At 40.6% G+C, this 21,252-nt stretch overlaps 1 protein-coding gene and 1 long non-coding RNA gene across 6 annotated transcripts in view; one reads left to right on the top strand and one right to left on the bottom strand.

The window, feature by feature from the left end:
• The window catches only part of Lyst (lysosomal trafficking regulator), a 188,493-nt gene extending 175,448 nt beyond the window's left edge, over positions 1 to 13,045 (bottom strand). For 3 of the 4 annotated variants that reach the window (XM_006516561.2, XM_006516562.2, XM_006516563.4), the window contains exon 1: positions 12,860 to 13,045. The gene's annotated coding sequence lies outside the window, so the exon portion shown is untranslated. The remainder of the gene's footprint in view (positions 1 to 12,859) is intronic. The other variant, NM_010748.2, reaches the window with a different exon arrangement.
• Gm30836 lies at positions 12,155 to 17,310 on the top strand. Of its 2 annotated transcripts, none has more exons than XR_382086.4 (2): positions 12,155 to 12,622; positions 17,067 to 17,310. It is a non-coding gene; the product is annotated as a predicted gene, 30836 (long non-coding RNA). The 2 variants fall into 2 exon arrangements; XR_873144.3 differs by lacking the exon at positions 17,067 to 17,310 and adding an exon at positions 13,009 to 13,753.
• Positions 17,311 to 21,252: the final 3,942 nt, after the last annotated feature.

Genomic DNA, 21,252 nt, shown 5'->3' with positions numbered 1-21,252 from the left:
ACCTCAGTGAAAGAGGCTATGACCAGTCCTGCAGTGTCTTGATGTGCCAGGGTTGGTTGGGACCCAGGAGGGGCTCTCCTTCTCAGAGGAGAAGCAGAAGGGGCGTGGTGGGGGGAGGTGGAAGGGGGGTTGTGATCGGGATGCAAAGTGAACAAATAAATTAATTAATGGAAGAAAGTTGATGTATCATTTATGTTATATTAAAGATTATAATTCAAAGACTACAGGCTTTTTAAAAAGTTCTTAAACTTCTATTATAGGCATAGCTCTTCATACTTGTTGAAGAAACATTAAAAAGTCATTTGAAGCCTAAACCTAATGTAAGTGAAAATAATAATTTCTATAACAAAATCATAGTGATCAAGTTTTATGTTTTTCTGACATATGCAAAAGATTCTATAAAATAAGGTCTAGGAATACTAAACATAGATATTCACAAGCCTTAAAGATACCTTGTAAGTCAGGTAGGAGGCTCAAATCTACAGTCTTAGAGAGTCACACAGCACCATGATGAGATTAAAGACAACCTAGACTACACCTTGGAAGTTTAAACAGTGCTGGTCTCCTCTTAGTCTTCCATGTCTACATAGACAATACAACTAGCTACCCCTTAAAAGAAAACATAAATTTAGTTGATACAGTCAAATATAGAAAAATCTGTTTCTTGTTATATTTTACTCCAAGAAAGCTAAGAGTAGAGTCAAATCAAGATGCAGCTGTTGAATCAACTGCTCTCTAACCATCCATGAAGAGGACTAGTTAGGGGTCCTAAGTCTAACACAGGGTCTGGGAGAACTGAAGCAAAAATGGAACATTTTCTGAGAAAAGAAAGACTTTTCAAATGTAACCCACTCTCATCATCACAATAAGTTTCTATCCCTATGTTAAGAATGTGGAGCAGAGACTGAAGGAAAGGCCATCCAGAGACTGCCCCACCTGGGGATCCATCCCATATACAGTCTCTAAACCCAGACACTGTTGTCAATGCCAACAAGAGCTTGCTGACAGGAGCCTGATATAGCTGTCTCCTGAGAGGCTCTGCCAGTGCCTGACAAATACAGAGGTGGACGCTCTCAGCCAACCATTGGACTGAGCACAGAGTCCCCAATGGAGGAGCTAGAAAAAGGACCCAAGGAGCTGAAGGGGTTTGCAGCCCCATAGGAGAAACAACAATATAAACCAACCAGTACCCCCAGAGCTCCCAGGGACTAAACCACCAACCAAAGAGTACACATGGAGGGACCCATGGCTCCAGCCGCATATGTAGCATATGTGGCCTTGTTGGTCATCAAAGGGAGGAGAGGCCGTTGGTCCTGTAAAGGCTTGATGCTCCAGTGTAGGGAAAGGCCAGGACCAGGAAGCAGGAGTGGGTGGGTTGGTGAGCAGGGGCAGGAGGGAAGGGATAGGGGAATTTTGGAAGGGAAACGAAGAAAGGGGATAACATTTGAAATGGAAATAAGGAAAATATCTAATAAAACACACACACAAAGAATATGGACAGGTAAGCTCAGCATGGTGACACGCGTGTGCAATTCTAGCACTTAGGTTAAAACATGAAATATGCCTCAAGTGAATTCTAGGCTAGCCAGGGCTAGTGAGACACCTTCTATAATAACAACAACAACAAAAACAAGAATAACATATAAAGAAAAATAAAAATATTCATGAATCACATACTAGAAGCCAATTGCTACATGTTCCTATGGTACTCAGACATATTTTGGCTACAGAATTACATTCCTAAAACACACAAAAATGTTCAGGGTATTAGTAATACAGTGTATGAAATGTCAGACTAAAAATAAAAGATATTTTTGAACTTTTGTTTTTCCTCAAATATTTATGACCCCCACCCTCGCTTTCTAAGTGTTGGCTTGATGTTGGTTTGTCAGTTTGTTTTGAAACAGGGTCTAACTAATCAGCCTAGGTCACTCCAAACTTAGGGCGCTCCTGATCCAGCCTCCTGAGTCCCTAGAACTAGGTATATGTTATGAATCCCAGCCTGTCCCCTATTACTCCTGAGTCCCCAGAACTAGGTATATGTTTTGAATCCCAGCCTGTCCCCTATTACTCCTGAGTCCCCAGAACTAGGTATATGTTATTAATCCCAGCCTGTTCCCTATTACTCTTATATTCAGAAAAATTAAAACTAGATCATTTCTAAATGTCTCTTTGGACTGTGAACTTTCATGACAGTACACTAATTAAAAAAGAAATGTAACAAGCATGAAGATCCATTTACATTGTTTCCTTAATGTGAGTAAAACCAGATTACACTGCCAAAACAACATTGCTAGTATTTTATTTAAAAAAAAAATGAGGAGTGGGGCTGGAAAGTTAACTTGGTAGTTAAGGGCACTTGCGGCTCTTGCAGAGGACCCAGTTTCTGTTCCCAGCACATATATCAGGAGGCTCACGGCAGCTTTTCACTCCAGCTCCAGGGGATCTAACACCTATTCTGATCTTGTGGGCACCATCACATATGTGTTGCACTTACACTGACTCAGGCTCACATACATACAAACAATAATAATAGTGAACCAGTGAGATGGTTCAGTGGGTAAAAGTGCTTGCTACCAAACCCGACAACTTGAATTCACTTCCCAGAACCTACATAGTAGAAGGAGAGAACAGACTCCTGAAAGTTGTTCTCTAACCTCCATGACTCGTGCCTACAGACAGACACACAGACATGCTTTCTCTCAGACACACATAAATTATAATGTAAAATATAAGGAATAGAGAAGACTATGCCAGTAACTTGAAACAAATGACTTTAAAAATAGTCTTCGAAACATTTAAATAAAGTTAACAGGAGAAAATGCAGGAATAATTATCAGCATTATTGTTTTGGAAACACCATTAAAAGGAAATACAAAAAGCAACAAAGCATTTTAATCTTTAAGAAATCCCAGCCAGGCAGTGGCGATGCATGCCTTTAATCCCAGCACTTGGGAGGCAGAGGCAGGCAGATTTCTGAGTTCGAGGCCAGTCTGGTCTACAGAGTGAGTTCCAGGACAGCCAGGGCTATACAGAGAAACCCTGTCTTGAAAAACCAAAAAAAAAAAAAAAAAAAAAAGAAAGAAAAAAAAAGAAAAAGAAATTCCAAGTCAAGACTGAGGATACAGCTCAGTGTCAGAACCCTTGTCTGGCACTCAAGATCCTGGGTGCAACACATGTGTGTGCAGGCGTGCACAGACACACACACACATTTAAGGCATCAGTCTGGGCTGTGAAAATAGCTTAATCAGCAAAGTGCTTCCTTTGCAAGCATCCAAGGACCTCAGTTTGATCTTCAGAGCCCATGTTAAAGAAAGAAAGAAAGAAAGAAAGAAAGAAAGAAAGAAAGAAAGAAAGAAAGAAAGAAAGAAAGAAAGAAAGAAAGAAAGAAAGCAAGCAAGCTGGGCATGGTGGTATATGCACATAATCTCAGTACTGGGGAGGTGAAGACAAGTGGACCCTGGGGCTCAATGGCCAAACGGCCTGGCCTAATCCGATAGTTCCAGGGCCACTGAGAAATTTAAATAACAGATACACCTCACCTGAAGAAAGTCTGCTGGCCTAAACACACATACACACACAGTCAAAATGCAGTCAAGAGCAAATATAGAAAGCAGTGTAATCTAGCAAGATTTTATCGAAAGGACCCAGATATTGTGAGACTATGCCGGGGCCTAGCAAACACAGAAGTGGATGCTCACAGTCAGCTAATGGATGGATCACAGGGCTCCCAATGGAGGAGCTAGAGAAAGTACCCAAGGAGCTAAAGGGATCTGCAACCCTATAGGTGGAACAACATTATGAACTAACCAGTACCCCGGAGCTCTTGACTCTAGCTGCATATGTATCAAAAGATGGCCTAGTCGGCCATCACTGGAAAGAGAGGCCCATTGGACACGCCAACTTTATATGCCCCAGTACAGGGGAATGCCAGGGCCAAAAAGGGGGAGTGGGTGGGTAGGGGAGTGGGGGTGGGTGGGTATGGGGGACTTTTGGTATAGCATTGGAAATGTAAATGAGCTAAATACCTAATAAAAAATGGGAAAAAAAAAAAAAAGAAAGCAGTGTAATGAGGGAGCTGATGGACATGCATAGCTGCCCTACAAGTTACACCAGGACAGCCTCCTTCCACTGGCCACACTGTATTTCCCACTTCAATGGATGAATACCAAGAGGTTACAACAATGAGTGCATTTTATGAACTGATAAATATGTTTGCTGCCCTTTTAAAGATGTCACATTATTATGATAAAAAAGGGAAGAAACTGTTCTTACCACTGTCTTAATTTTACACTCACCCAAACTCAATGTATTTAATAGCTCTGCTGCTACAATACAATGAATGTAATTATGACTACTGTTCTTCTAAGGAGTGAAGATAACTATAGAACCAATAAAAACTGCAGCAAGTCACAGGTGACCAGATCAATGTTAAAGAATATTCTTACTGCTTTTGAAAAGTCGCAATACATTAAAAACATACGGATTTAATTCTGTTTGTGGTATGTAAATATGGATGGCTATCTTTAATCATAAGACATCTCCAATGTACAAAACACAGCTAACTTTTAAAAAAGAGATACATATAAAGGAAAAAAAGCCCCAGAAAATATCAAGCACCCCAACAATCGTTTGGATAGCTCATAGCTAAAAGCAGTACAAGAAAATCCAAGTAGAGTTAATCGACACGAGATGGAAACTGAATGCTTCCAAGCACTGTAGGGCTTGACACTTGTAATTAGTAAGCTTGTCTTATTTATTTAGAACACATCTCCCAGGAGCTGGATCGAGGGCTCACAGGTTAAGAGCACTTGTTGCTCTTGCAAACCCAAGTTTGGTTCCTAGCACGCATACATATTTAAATCTTTTTTTTTTAATCTTCCAAGCCAGGTGCAGTGAATCTCAGAACAGAAAAAAGATAAGCAACTAGGATTGTGAGTATGAGTGAGGTTAGCCTAGGCTACAAAGCAAAACCCTATCTCAAAAAAGCCCAAAACAACAGAACATATTTTCCTCTTTCTTCTGCCTTTGTAATGACAATCAACACTTTCTGACTTGACATCTCCCAGCTCCCTCTTAGTTTTTAATCCCTCAACTCTATTAGCTTCTTCATTGCTTGCATTTAAAACAGAGGAAGTATCCCATTGACACCTCTCCTTCAAGATTACTCAAAAGTGTCTATAAGGAAGCCACTTCACCTCTGCTCTGTGCACTGCAACCTGGCTTTTGCTCACAGTCCTCTATAGAAACTACTCAGGCCAAGAGCAACAATAACTAATTGCCAAATTCATTCCAACAAGCACGTACTAGTACTTATCTGATCAGACCTCTCTGTAAAATACAAAGCATATGAAAAACAATAATTGTCCTGTTCTTAACCCTCTCTTCTGACCTATGGAATCACATACATACTCATACACATACTTCTACTTATATTTTGCGGGTTTCCTCTTCTGATTACTGTCTATTGTCCTTGGCTAGATTCTTCTGTGTCAGCTCCTCGTGTTGATGAGGCTCTGGATTGTACCCTCCTCATTTTACTCTGTGTGTTTACTATCCTTTTATGAACTCAAACTTCTGAGGTTTCAACTATCACCTACATGTTTAATGACTTCCTAAATGCTCATACAAAGATGAGCCCAGACTTTCTTATATAAGAGGTAGCAGAAAGTCTCGGGACAGTACCATGACACTAGAGAAAACAGTCTTGAGCTGACACCACACAAGCCCCTCTAATAAGACTCAGCGCACTCATTCTCAGTATCTACCCCTTTCCAGTGTAACGCCTCTGCTTACCTTCACTGTGGTGCCCAGCCTAGTCCTGGCTTATGTCTAAGAGTAACTATTAATGACACCCTTTGTTCTCAAAATACCATCTATTTGACCAACAAACTGTACAACTGCCCCACATACTCAAGCACCCCTCTGAGGTTTTGCACCCTATTAAGTAAGTCCTCCTAAAACTTTTTGTTGTTTTACTTATGAATAAATGAATATAAATAGATATATACTCATACATATATACATATGTATATATACTTTTTGTTGTTTTACTTATGAATATATATACATACATATATACTCATATATGTATGTGTGTGTGTGTGTGTGTGTGTGCGCGTGCGTGTGCAGATATACATGTGTGCATGACCTCAGAAACATCATCCATCGTTTTTGAGACAGGGTATATCACTGTCCTAGAATTCACCAGTTAGGTTAAACTGGACAACTAGCAAGGGGTCTTGTCTCTGCCTCCCCAGAGGTGCAATTTTAAGTGCATACTACTAGGGCCACCATTTTTACAGGGCTTCTGGGGATCAAAATTAAGGTCTCACACATATGAGGCAGACACTTTACTGAGTTGACTCCTCAGGCCCCTCCCCATGTACTTTACTCCTCCCTGAGCCCTATCTTTGTTGCTATGAAGCTAGAATACCTTCACCTCTTCTTCTCAATGACATCACGACATCACCAAGTCCTCAGTCCGGGAAAAGTCAGTATTCACAGGGCTTCCCAAACCAGAGTGTTTCATGGTATCTACTTCAGGATTGCGTTTATAGCTGTCACCAACTGGCCAAGTTCTTAGTAGGACATTACCACTTATTATCAACATCATATGTTCTCCACAAGAGCTGATCTTCTGGGGCTCGGTTAATAGCTGCTCATAAGGACTTTCAAGCTACCCAGTCTCAGGTACTCTTGGTTGAGTACCTTCAGGAAGGCTACTGACAAGAACTACCATTACTATTATTGCGATTAGCACTATTAAGACTGGCTTCCCAGGAACGGCAGCTATATTTTAATCCTTATTACTTAAAATTACCCGTCTGGAATTTTTTTTTTTTTTTTGCCTTTAAATATTTTTTTCCATTTTTTATTAGGTATTTAGCTCATTTACATTTCCAATGCTATACCAAAAGTCCCCATACCCCCCCCCACTCCCCTACCCACCCACTTCCCCTTTTTGGCCCTGGCATTCCCCTGTACTGGGGCATATAAAGTTTGCAAGTCCAATGGGCCTCTCTTTGCAGTGATGGCCGACTAGGCCATCTTTTGATACATATGCAGCTAGAGACAAGAGCTCCGGGGTACTGCTTAGTTCATATTGTTGTTCCACCTATAGGGTTGCAGTTCCCTTTAGTTCCTTGGGTGCTTTCTCTAGTTCCTCCATTGGGAGCCCTGTGGTCCACTCAATAGCTGACTGTGAGCATCCACTTCTGTGTTTGCTAGGCCCTGGCATAGTCTCACAAGAGACAGCTATATCTGGAATTTTAAATGTAGAATTTTCATGTGTACCCCCTTTTCCACCTCTAGTGTTCCATTACTACCATAAATCCTAAGCATATATCCTTTTTCACTAAGATTCTTCACCTTCTCTACTCTCCGCATGTATCAGCCTCAAGTTGGCTTGGCTCTTCCTCCTAACTGAGTAGGAGTTCTGTGTGTCATTGCTTTGAACAATGACCCCACCGGCCTCCTCCATTCCTTGGTGTCACACCGTCCTTCTTGCCAGGTTCTTCATTACACTCTTCTTTCCTATTCTCACCCAGGTTCAGTTGACTACACTTGCTTTTTCACCTAACCAAAGCAGATCATGGAGAAAGCTATTTAACCATTCTGGTAACCTCTGTGTATATTTGTGATTTCAAATCCTGGAAGAATATTTATCAGGACTCAGTAATTAGGTCACTAGCCCTTGTTTAAATTCCTTCATCTCCACACAAGAACTCTTTTCTGGACTCAATTAGCCACAAAAACAAGAAATTCCAATACACTAGGCGTAAAGTGCTTCCCCAAGAATACTCCAACTCACATTTTTCTGTCTCATCAGATAACCTTGCTTTGTAGAGAAGAGACAGCACCCTGGATGCTCAGCTCTACCTCAACCCACTCCCTTATTTCCTTCTCTTTTGCAAACAGGAAGATGCATTGCTATTCTTCTGAGTAACCCTTTTTACCTTTTCTCCTGGGCCCACACCTTCCCTTTCTTTCATATTATTTTCAATCAATTAGCATCTATTACAGGATCTACCTTTCCCTCAATCCACACAAATACCTTGACATCACTCCTTAAAGAAACATACCTTTGGCCAACCGCACCTCCCAGTTAAGTTTCCATACACTGTCTCCTCTTCATTTCAAAATGAACTAATTCAGGGGGTGGGCTTTTAAAGATTAAATCAAATACTGGATGTACAGGCTACACATGGTGATATGCTATAAAAAAATATACTGTTCTTATGCTGTCTTTAGCAAGGTGAACATGAGGTTAGATCACTGACTTATTCTTTAAAAATGGATGGGTCTCAGCAATCAATGCTTTCTTCTCTGATCATGAGTCATGAAGTAGTTGGCAATCTAACATAATTTTTCTGAGAATCGGTGTCAAATGTTTCAATGTACAATTTCTCAGATTCACCTCTAATTCTTCAATTTTAAAATGTAAAATAGTCAATTCTTGCTGGGCATGATGGTGCACACTTTTTATTTCAGCATTCAAGGAAGGGGGATCACAAATTCCAGCCAGCCCGGGCTCAAAACAAGCAAAATGGCAATTCTTCAAGTTTCTGGCAAAAATCTACTCTTTATAGAGCAGTTTTAGGTTCACCTCAAAATCAAATAGAAAAAAGAAATCACACATAGCTGTCTCCACACATGCACAGCCTCTCTGGCTACAAACATCCCACAGCATAGGTACATTTGTTACTAACAAACTTATATTGACAGATCATTCTCGTCCCAAAGTCACAGCTTACATTAAGACCCACAGTTGTGCATACAACAGGTTTTGACAAATGTATGATATATATCCACCACTGTAGTATTGTACTGCCCTAAAAATCCTCTGTGTTCTCTGCCCATTTATTCTTCCCTTTCTCTAACTTCTGATCCTCTGCCTCCACAGAGTTTTGCTTTGCTTTTTCCAGAATATCTCAGACTTGGAATAACAAAGTACACAACTTTTTCAGACTAGCTTCTTTCATTGGGTAATATGAACTTAAGATTCCTCTGTCTTTTAAAGCTTGAGATACTTTTAAATACCACTTATTAAGGTGTAATTGGCATGACGCGTAACACACTGTACACCTTTAAAGTATATAATTTGTTCAGTGGAACCTGTCTACCACTCCCTGCAGTTTCCTAGTATGTCCTTGTTATCCCTCCCATCTATGCCTCCTTCCTTTACTCCATCTGCACTCAGCCCACCACTCATTTCTGCCACTATGGATAAGAACACATTTTCTAGATGGAACTACAAAGTACACAGTGGGTTATTTTTGTTGGACTGTGATTGTGTGTGTGTGTGTGTGTGTGTGTGTGTGTGTGTGTGTGTGTTGGGGGTGGCTAGCTTTCTACACATAACATAATTACATTGTATGATCTTATAGTCCATTCCTCAATTACCAATTAGTAGTCCACTATTGAAATGACTCTTTACTTTTCAAAGATCGGTAAAAACAGTTTTATAAGCATGACTAAGTGCATGAAACCCTAGTGCTCATCTCATTTGTCCATTTCTTTAAAATGGCTGGAAGCTCCCATTTCCTCACCACTGTGGGTTTCAATTTCAAAGACTAACGTTTGAATGAAACAATGGCTATCCTTTTGGAAAATAATTTTATTTCTTTCTTAACTAATCAAGACATCTGGTTTTAAGCATTACTATTTCATGTTATTAGGTACTTTTTTCCTTATTCTATTCTTTCCAGTGCTTAGACTTAGTAAGCATTCAAAAATTCCGAATGTATCATATCTCTCTCAATTATTATAAGCAAGGCCAGGGAAATTAAGAGGCACAAGGACAAGCACTGATGAGAAGCAACAGTGAAAAAGTAGTGCCAATGAGAACAGAGTTGCCTCACTGACTCCACGATCAGTTTACAGTTACCAATCTAATTGGGGACAGATATGCTGAAAATTTATTATAAAGTATTAGTTCTTTTCTGGTTCTTTATTATAAAGAATAGACCTCAGGATTACATATTTTCTGATACAAGTATTTTGTTATTGTTTTCAAACCCAGGGCCCTGTATATGCCAGACAGTACTCTACCACCATGCCATATTCTCAACCCCATTTTCTCATTTTTGAGACAGAGTCCCACTAATCTGTTAAATGTCCAGGCTGGTCTTGAACATGTGATCCTCCTGCTTCAGCCTCCCAAGTAGTTGGGACTACAGAGATGCTCCAGCAAGCCTTACAGATCAAAGTATATTGGCCTAATACTTTATATTGTGATATTTTAAAAATCTCCATTAAGAATGTGATAGTTTATTTCAAGTCATCTGTAATAAAACAAAAGAATTAAAATAATCTCTTTGTTGCTTATAGAACATCATTTCAAAAATTCAGGTCACTTACATTGTAATTTCACAAATGGCCAAGAAAAGCCACATTTGATAATATTTCTGGGACTTAAATTCTTTTTAACAGGCATCTAAAAATAATTTTAAAAAATCAGAGAAAGGTGTTCAAGTTGAATATAGCAGCAGACTATAAAAAATACTCTGGAATTCTGTACAGCTTTTTCTACAACTAAAACTAACAAACACATGGACTAAATCCAAGCAAATAAAACCAGAGCTACATTGGGAACATAAATGACTACGTTGGTTCAAAAGAACTAAAAACAGAGCCAGAGAAAGAAAGGGCTTAGTAAGAGAACTTTCCTAGCATGCTCAAGGCACTGGGTTTGAGTCCCAACACTGGGAGGAAAAAAAAGTAGTAAGCATGGAATGGAAATTGTCCACTTATGGGCAAAATGGTTAAGCTGGAATAGTCAAGAAACACAAAAATTCCTGTAATGCAAAGTCACTAATGTCTATTACGAATAATCTCCACTTGGGTGTTTAATTTTATCCCCTAAAACCTAACCTCCTTACCAAGCCTATTCTTCTCAGAAAGCTCTCAGTACCTCCCTATTCTAGTCTATCTTTCTTGCTAAAGACAAAATTGTTGCTGTCCTCTACATTTCTATACACAATGTATTAAAAAGTCAATAACCTCTCACCACAGCCACAAATTCCTAAATCATTTCTGGCCTCATTACTTGGTATCTCTGCTTCTGTTTCTGCTATCCCTTCCCCCAAATGGTGGTATATTTTCCAATTAGTCATAATATGGCTCCTTTGAAAATCAAGTTTGATTATATCAGCTTGTAATCAAAAAGAGGTCTCCTCTCCCTACAGAGGCTTATAAAGCCTTTCACAATCTGATCTCTCACCCTTTTAATCTGTTGGTACTCTACGACTCTTACTTAACTGGCTCCAACACGGCCAGACCCGCCTCTCAGCTCTCTTCTGACTCCAGTCTCCACACTATTGCCTCAGGGCTTTTGCAAGTGGCTTTCTCACTGCATATCCTTCCCTCAGAAAAGAGCATGGATCACCCCTTACTTCCTTCCGGTTATCAAATTTTTTTTCCAGAAGGCCTTTCCTAACTACCTCTAATCAAATTGCAGCCCGTTTCTGGCTCTGTCTTCTCCCTGCTTTTTCTCTAAGTCCTTTAACATCATCTGACAAGGACATATTCTTCTTACTTATTGTCTGAGGTTCTTCCAGAATATGTATGACCCAAGAAAGGGGGTATTTATCTGTTTATAAAACGTGTCTGGTCCACAATAGGTACTTAAACATCTTTACTAAATGCATATGCTCTATATGCAATTTATTGTCTGGGAAGTATTTTAATGGAAACTAAATAACAGAAACTCATCTCCCCCTTACGTCCTCTATCTTCCAAAGTCTCTCAATATCTGTATGTGTTAGTGTCAACGTGGATGACAGCAACGAGCAGCAGAAAAGTTACTTGCAATGCTCTGTAAATACAGATATCCCCTACCAATCAGCTACATAATAAAAGCTAAGAGCCAACATCTTTATTAGTATAAGGTTACTAGGTGTGGAAGTTAAAAGTAAAGGCAGACCAGCCAAATGCCTTTCAGGAAGAAAAAGCTCAAATTAATGTGCCATATCAACCTGTTAAACAAACCCTGGAGAAAATGCACAATGAATTTGATCCTTAAGGAAATACTGGCCAGAATTCAACACAAATGTGTGTTCTACACGAGTCAACACCTTAAAATTTTTTTCTCACACCATCAACTACCAAGCAAGAGCTGTGTCTGTCTGTCTCTGTCTCTGTCTCTGTCTCTGTCTCTGTCTCTCTCTCTCTCTCTCTCTCTCTCTCTCCATCAAGGATGTTTTGCTGTTTTGTTTATCCCTCTGAGGATTGGATGAGGACACTTTTCTTGACTCCCTGAGCTCCAACCCTCCATCATGAACCCTTGGCCTCCGGTGGCAGAGGAAATCTCCCTGGGTCACGTCCCTATTATATTAGCATCTCAGCCACCGCTCCAGAGGTGCGCGCGAACCACGAAGGGTTGTTTGCAGAGTCCCGCAGCAGGTGTCACGGGCAGGGAAGGGACAGCAAGGACTCCGAAGCACCAGGGTGGGGAATGACAGATGGACCCGCGGCGCGAAGTGAGACGCCCTGAACCTGTCAGCTCCCGCTGTCACCTGCTGGGAAGGACCGGGCAGGCTGAGGGTAGCGGCGGTCCGGGACAAGCGCTTCCCGAGGTGAAGCGCCCCCTGAGGACACCGTCCGCCGCACCAGCCGGCCGGTAAGTAAAGTTACTATGGGGTCCGCGCCGCCGCCACAGCCCTCGGGGCCCGGGTCCGCCTCAATCAGCAACTGTGCAGAGCTCAGAAGGCAAGCGAACCCCGGCCGGGCCGAGCTCCGGGCACCACCCCGTTCCCTTAGCGCGGCACGACCCCGCCCGGGCGGCCCGCCACCTTCCCGCCATGCCCCGCTGAGGTCGAGACCCTGACCCTCTAAAGGAGCCCGCTGCGGTCTTTACCTCCGCTCTGTGGTCCGCCGCGCGCTCTCGCCCGCCGGTGCAGGAGAATCCCGACTCACCAAGGCTGCCAGGCCAGCGTGAGCTCTCACCCCCGCCCCCTCAGGTAACCCGGGAAACCGGGAACACCACCCCCTTCCTCCCCCGCCCAGACCCAGACCCGCTCCTCTGCGCGTGCGCACCGTCCCCGCCTCGAGCGCCTAAAGTCCCGCCCCACCGGGAGGGCACGCTGGGGTCGCCGACGTGATGCGTGGAGAATCTCAGCCAATGAGAGGAAGAAGGCGGGACAAATGCAGCGAGGAGGGCCCTGTGCAGCTTCTCTGAACTCCACCCCTCCCGGCCGCATAAAGCTTCGTCCATCCCAGGCGATTCAGCCCCTAAAAGCGCAAGCCTAGTGTCTTCTTTCTACTGTAAACTCACGTTTACTGGGAAAATTACATCTTTGTTGAAGACTGTACAAAGTGACTGACTGTCTAGAACTTTACCATTACGGAGAGATGATGATCAGTAACCAAGATTATCTTGGACTATCTTTAGGTTCTTTAAAAAAACTGCTTATTACCAACCTTTGTAGCTGACCTAAGATCTTTGTGCCTGTTATGTAAAAAGTTTGGAATGTATTGTTAAACTTAGCCAACGACTGGCTTTTCAGCAGTGCTCAAAAGAAGAGTATCATCAGCTGGAGATTTTCCTGCTATGCTGTAGCCTACCTCCCCGATGTCCTTTCCGCTATATTTGGCAAATGTATTGATTTATGGTCTTTTGTTCTATGGCTATAAGACTGCGTGTAAACCTCTTTCACAGTAGAACATGTAATTCTGGGAAACCCGAATCTCTGTTACTAAGCACTATTCACTCAAAGTTGCCTCAGAATAAACTTTCTTTTGGTTTTTGTTTTGTTTTGTTTTGTTTTGTTTTTTCATGGACAGTATGTGCAATAAACTGTTGTCCTATTTTCTGTTGGAGGTCACAGGATTAAAAAAAAAAAAAAAAAACAAAACAAAAGACAAAAAACGGAAAGGTTCACCAAGATGGAAGCAGGGCTATCCTCAAGATAGCATTGGGGCCTGAACTTATATTTCTGTCAAACAGAAAGAGAGAAACTTGCAAAAATTCTGGGTCCAGGTATGATACCCTACCTAGCCCTGTTCAAATATGCTAGCATACAGTGGGCAATGTGACAAAGATCCTTGCTTAAAGCAAACTTTAGTCAGACTTTGAACCTTCTCCTTGGCCCATGTGCTATGTGTGCACATCTTTGTAAACTCTAGGTTTAGCAATCGCCAAGGCAGTTTAGCAAGAACCCACACATACACAATCACACCCTCCCTATCTACAAAATCTCTCAGTCCCCACCTTTGGTATCTATTCATGCTGGCCTGCCTTCAGCATGAATCTTGTGAGGTTGATGCTACCAACATTCACCTATGTTGGTATCAACCATGAGCTCCACGTTTCTTGACTATAAATCCCCAGGTATCCCTAGTGTGTTTAAATCAGAGGCCAACTATGTACCTGGGTTCTTTTTGTTATGCTAGTCCTGGATAAAATTTGTCTTTGCCATTTTAACTTGTGCCCAGCTTTGGTTTTCTCATGACTATTAATGTTATACACTTTAATATACCAACCTCTTCTGAGTGTGGGAACCACAAGTTAAACAAAAGGATATCTGATCCTCACTACAGTCCAACTAAACCTAAGACTGACAAAATGATGCTGCTGTAGGCATTTTGACAGCTTAGGGGCCACCCTTCCTCTTCTTCCAGCCACAACTGTGGCGGGCCTTTGAGATAACAGAGGCATGGGGGGGAAAGTCAAAGCTATTGATATATTTGGTATCATTTGGCAGTTTTCAAGGTCTTCCCAAATAATACAATTAATAATCAAATAGTCTACAGCTTGATCCTGTAGCAGAAGAGAGGGTGGAGAGATTTACAATCAGTGACAGAAAAAAACACTGGAACCCCCATGTTCACCACCAAAGAATACACATGACAGTCAGAACATGTCTGAGAAAAGCCCATAGCATACACATGTGAGGAAAGGCAGGAGCTGTGTGAAAGACCCATAAAGACTCACAACCACCGTGGCCCATGCTTTGAGCCTTTGATCTTTCTCCAGCTCTGACTTGAGCTTTTCTTCTTTAATAAGCTCCCTGTCTTTCTGCCACTGTCTTATGTGTCCCTGGTCCAATTCCTTGCTCTAAGACACAAAACCCTGGAAATTCCAGTGGGTAGCTTCCACACTCCATAATCTGTCTATAATAGTAGGGATCACTGTAGACCTAAGGTCTCCAGTCACTTTTTTTTGCATAGGAATTGAAATAAAAATAATTCAGGACATTATATTCAAAGGCTATTTACCAAGTGCAACTCTCAGTTTCTCAACTCCCTTATGGCCTGATGATAGAGTATGAAGTTACCCACTGATGTGGCTGAAGGGGTCTCTCTAGGAAAATTCCTCTCTTTAAAATAACTTTATCTGATTCTGGTATTAACCATTAACAGCTCATATCTTTAGGCAGAGGTTACCCACTTCCTCTGGCAGGCAGGCTCTCAAAATACCAGTACTCTAGGGATGGGCAGCATACAAAGTCTCTAAGAAACAAATGAAAGAAATGCCACAAAATGCACTCGTTTAACAAATATGTAAAGAGCATCTCTTAAGTACTAGGATCTGTGCCCAACTCAGTACCAGACACTTGAAACACTGCAAACACAGAGAGGGAAAGTAGTTACACCTTACTGGTCAGGTATTTACCCCAGACTGAATCTAGTCTTGTTCACTCAAAGTTCTCCTGCTAATCTAAAACAACAATAAACAAACAAACAAATCTTCTAATGAACAAAAAGTCACAGAAATATCAAGTAACAAACTGACAAACTGCTTTCTAGTTCCCTTGGAAGAGAGATTATAGATGAATGAGCAAGACTTCATTAAATGGAAAGAAAATGAAAGACATTACATAATGGTATACATTGTCCCTCAGAATATTTTTATTCATAAAATGCCAAAGTAATGGCATTTGTGACATTATCTGTCTTCATCATAAAGGATTTTAAACAAGATACTACAGTATTTATTTTGTTCAAGAACACTTAGAATTAAGACAAGTGTAGTAGTGAACACTGGCATTCTTAGCATTTCAGAGACTGAGGCAGAACAATTGCCACAAATTCAACACTAACCTTGACAACTTGAATTTGATTGTCAGAACTCACATGACAGAAGGAAAGAACCAAATTCTAAAAGTTGTCCTCTGATCTCCATATGTGTTTCATGGCTTGTGCACATGCATACACACACACATACCGAGCAGACAAATAAACATGTAAGTGCATGTAAAAACAAAACTAACATGGCATATTAGAAAATTAATACTCAGGTATAATCGTGCATGCCTAGCACTCAGGAAGTGGAGGCAGGAGGATCAGGAGTTCAAGGTCATCCTTGGCCACATAATGAGTTTGAGGCCCTTTCTCAAAACAACAAAACCAGAAATGAGTAAATATTAATAAGTTGTAGAACACTAAGTATACCTAAGCTTGAGACACTTAGCTTAAGAGATTTCAAATGGATATCAAGATAGTAATTGAGAACATACAAAAGTAAAAAACATCTATAGAAAAAATGAATAATAAAAAAGGAAACTGTACTTATGTTTATTTGCTCCCCTGGAGGAGTTTGATAGCGGTAAATTGACAATATAACTTGTCTCAGAATGAATGCTAAAATGAGACTATAACATTAAGACTTTAAAATAAATATTCTAATGTGCACATCTTCATATTTAATTGTTCCCTAAATACTTCAAATGTTTTAAGAGGTCACATGGCTCCTCATTTCACTTCAGCAAAAGCCAAAGTCCTTGCAATGACCTTCAGAGCTTAGTATCTGCCCGAACCTCACTTCCCTCTTCCTTCCTTCCTCTCAAACAGAGTGGCCTCTTCACTGTTAGGCATATACTTCCAGGCAAGTTCTTGCTTTTAAGATCTGGTACTGTCTGGCCCCTCCACACAAAGTGCTTTCTCTTTGGATAGCCACAATAATAATTCCCTTAGCTATAATCTAATTTTTATCTTCTAGTAAGATCTACCCTCAGTACCACCTTGAAAACTCAGCAACAACCGCTTCTGCCCTGGACCCTGTGCCTGAATTTCTTCCGTAAGACACTCTAAATAACTGCTTTGCTTTTTTTTTTTTAATATAGGTGATGTGCCACTTGGTTCCCTAGTCTTCAGAGCAGTTGAGAGGACAGACCTACACCACGATGCCCAGCTGCTTTGCTTATTTTTATCATCACTCTCGATTAGAATACAAGACCCACAAGAACATCACATTTTATGCTAGACAGTGTACCATGAGTGCAAGTCATGAAATGTAATTTGTAACTTTAAACATGTTTTTCATAGCACCTATCAATTGTAACATATTAAATGATTTGTTTATTTATTTTTTTTTTTGTCTTTCTTGGTATTGGTTCCAGAGCCTTGAACATGCTAAGCAAGTGTTCTAGCACCAAGATAGATGTCCAGCCCACATTTTACTGTTCTGTTTTAAAACAGTCTCATTATATTGCCCAGGCCTGGCTAGCATGTTTATTGTAATCATCTCTCCCACTTAAGACTACATGATCCAAGCTTTGCACCACATGATATATCACAAAGCCCTGAGTTCAAAATACCTCTGTCTTCTGTAGTCACTGGCACACATGCACACAGACACACACACACACACACACACACACACTATTACCAGGCACTCAGGATATCTGAATGAATGCTTTCATTAAGAAAATGTTGTAGGTAGCCATAGTGTCTCTTGCCTGTAATTTGAATACCAGAGAAGGTGAGGCAGAAGGATCACTGTAAATTCAAGACTAGCCTGGATTTCAGAGTAAGACCTTATCTCAGAAACAAAACAAAAAAGAAAACCTGCTTAAATTCCAAATAAGCATCCAAAGAGTATATTGATTATAATTCTGAGTTAAGTTTATATGCCTAGTGGATTTGTGAAGTGTGGCAGGATGCAATTTCTATAATAATATAATAGTCAAAATAATATATTTAGCTATATTTATACATCTAACTCAAGACCAAGTAATGGTTCCATAAAAAAAAAAATCAGGGAAGTTGGTCCACTTGATGAAGATTTGTCTCACAATGAGAAACCCACACTGTAGAACATGGTATATGAGTGAGTTGCACTGAAAAAGGGTGAGGACAGGAGTTGGGATACCCAGAACCTAGCATAAATACCAATGTGTGTGGACCCAATGTGTGTGCAATCCAGTGCTTGGAAGCCAGGCTTACCACATGTCTCGCTCTAGGTTCATCTGAGTGACCCTGACTCAGTAAAAAATTAAAGAAGACCCTGACTTGCACAACAACTGTTCACATATGTTCACCAGCACACATGTCAACACACACACACCTATACATCCAAAAACGTCAGAGACATATCAGACTGAGAAATTAGTTTAGCAGTAGAGTTTAGTGTGGATGAGGCCTTGGGCTTGATTCCCAGTATTTCAAAAGAGATAATAGTATAATAACTATTTTTTTTTACTATTTTAGACATATAGACTGAGTTTTGGATGCTTTACCTTAATAAATCTTTAAAATGTGGTTTTAAACAGATACCTTAAATTTTTATTGAAGTGTCTAATTCATAATTAATATCTTCATAACTATCATCTTCTCTTCTTCTTTACAAAAGCTATACTATCAAAGTTGATTTTAGTGCAAGCCTTTAATGCAATTTTCTTTGCTGTTTCAGTGATAGCAAATGTCCTTATTGTGTGGACACTTTATTTAAGATTTATGAAATTCAAAAGCTCCTTTATGAGATGACCTTTGGAACTAGTGAGAAGTCTTGAAGTGATTCAGATTTTCCTCTTTGCTGTGGAAACCCTGTGCTAAGTGTGACTTGAGGTTCGATTTCATGTGTAGGAAAGACTGCTTGCGTGCAATAGTGTCATTTTCCCATTAAAGTATTATTTTCTTTTCAAAATATGACCTATTTTATGCTTCTTATTGGAAATCTGTGTGTGTGTGTGTGTGTGAGAGAGAGAGAGACAGAGACAGAGACAGAGACAGAGACAGAGCCAGAGAGACAGAGACAGAGGGAGACAGAGAGAGAGGCAGAGAGAGAGACAGAGAGAGAGACAGAGAGAGAGAGAATCATATAAGCCAGGCTCAAGAGAAATACAAAATATAGAAAATGAAGTATAGTGTTATGCCAAAGGCAATTACTAGTTGCTGAGATACTTTTCCACAGATGTTTTAGTGCACACACTGAAACACATACACATTACTGTTCCTTTTTTTTTTCTTGAGACAGGATCTCTTTATGTAACCATGGCTCTCCTGGAACTCACAAGTTCTCCTGCCTCTGCCTTCCAAGTGCTGTGATTAAAGGCGTACACCACACATTATTGTTTTTAATATTATTATCACCATCACTGTCACTGAAAAAAAAAAAAAAAACAACTAGTATTTCATCCAGGCCTGTAATCCTAACTACCCGAAGAATCACAACTTTAATCACTGCTGGGGCTATACAATGGGTTCAACTAGAAAATTTAGCAAGAGTTAATCCCAAAACAAAAGGTATAGCTCATTTGCCTAGCATGTGCCAAATCCTAGGTTCACTCTTTAGATTGCAAAATTAAATGAGGAAGGAGAGGAGGAGGGTAGGATTTTGGTCAGTTATTAAGCATAAGCCGATTCAGGTACTTGGTATTCATATTTAAATAGCAAATATTTGTCAGTCTTTATACACAATATAGTCCCATGGCTGGCAAGTTTTTTATTAACTTTCAGCTGTAACCTACATGAGCTGTGTACTTTAGAAAAGCAAACTGAGTCAGCCCTACATAATAAACGGGCTGTAGAAGTGAAAAGGGATTTTAAAGAGCTATCATTAGGAAAGCAGGTTTCCTATGTAGTCCTGTTTCTAAAGCCAGGAACCCAGATTGCCAGAGGATATTAAAGAGCATGAGAGCATCTAAGTTTAAGAGCTCAAGACAGGCAATTCAGAAGGAAACCAGAAACACACACTCCCACTCATCAGTGGATCCACAGAACAGAGTATCGCCTGCTCACAAAGCTGCAGGTGCAAAGAGGCAGGAAAAGGCCAGGTGAGGAGGAGCAGGCACATTGGCAAGCAAACATAGTGTTGCAGATCGAATATGAAATATCCCCCTTGGATTCATTTGTTGGAACACTTGATCCCCAGCTGGGAGCCAATCCATGAGGTGGGAACTTATTAGAGGAAGTGGGTACCTGGGCTGAGATGGGGGAGGGGTCCTTAAGGATTCTTCCTGTCTACTCTCTACTTCCTGACTGCAAATGCAATGTGACCATCCACCTCATATTCCTGATGCTATACCTCTCCACCATGATGAACTAACTACACTAAGCCAAAATAAACCTTTTCTCTTTTAAATTGCTTCTTGTCAGGTATTTGATCACAGACATGAAATGGTATCTAGTACATGTGGTAAGGAATAGGTGAAGGTGTGTGTTTCACTGCCTACTCATAAAGCCATGTTGTACAATTTGGAGTACTGGGAATAAGATCAAGGGCCTTGGCAAACATTATCCCACCAAGATACACCCCAGCCAATAAAAAGTTTAATAGGTATATTTTCTCAATCATTTTTGATAATATCACAATTTCCTATTGAAAAAAAAAAGTCATCCCTAACCCTACCTAATATCAAAATCTTTTGGTAAGATTGCAGGACTGACTAGACATGATGGTACATAAGTATAATCCCAGCTCTTGGGAGATATAAAGCAGAAAGATCTATAGACCAAGGCAATTCCAAGGTATATGAGATTGTCTCCAAAAAATTTTTTTAATAAAATAAAAAAGATCCCAAAATTGGAGCACTGTTATAGGCCTTCATTTCACTGATGGATTTTTTTCTGTATACTTGCAATGTTCCAGTACTAGGACCAAAATATAGCTGAAAGACATCCTAGGTTTGCTAGGATTCCAGGTAGGAAAACAAGCAGGTTTTACAGAGACTGGTGAGAGGACACCTCTCACCAGCCTGCACAGGAGTCTCTCGAAGAGCATGGTCATGCCTACCCAATGTCAGGAAAAAAAACTTTGAAAGGTTGACTCTAGACCTAAGAATTAAAGACCAGGAAGTTCGGAGACAGGCCAGCTTCTCCCAAATGCTCTTAACTATGCGATGCGTTTTAAAGAGAAGTGAAGATCAATGAAGTGAGCCCTCCTCAAAGCTAAGCTGACTCACTGCTGCCTGTTCCTCTGAAACTCCACCCTTCCTACTCTTTTGAAATTGCAGTGGCCTTCCTTTTACAGCAGAGAAATAACATGTTGGCATACCTTTGATATCTTTTCTCAAACAACTGGCGACAAAA

The sequence above is a fragment of the Mus musculus genome, chromosome 13 (assembly GCF_000001635.26).
Source record: "Mus musculus strain C57BL/6J chromosome 13, GRCm38.p6 C57BL/6J".
NCBI lineage: Eukaryota > Metazoa > Chordata > Mammalia > Rodentia > Muridae > Mus > Mus musculus.
Note: the sequence above shows the minus strand (reverse complement) of the source record. Positions and strands in the feature narration are given on the sequence as shown.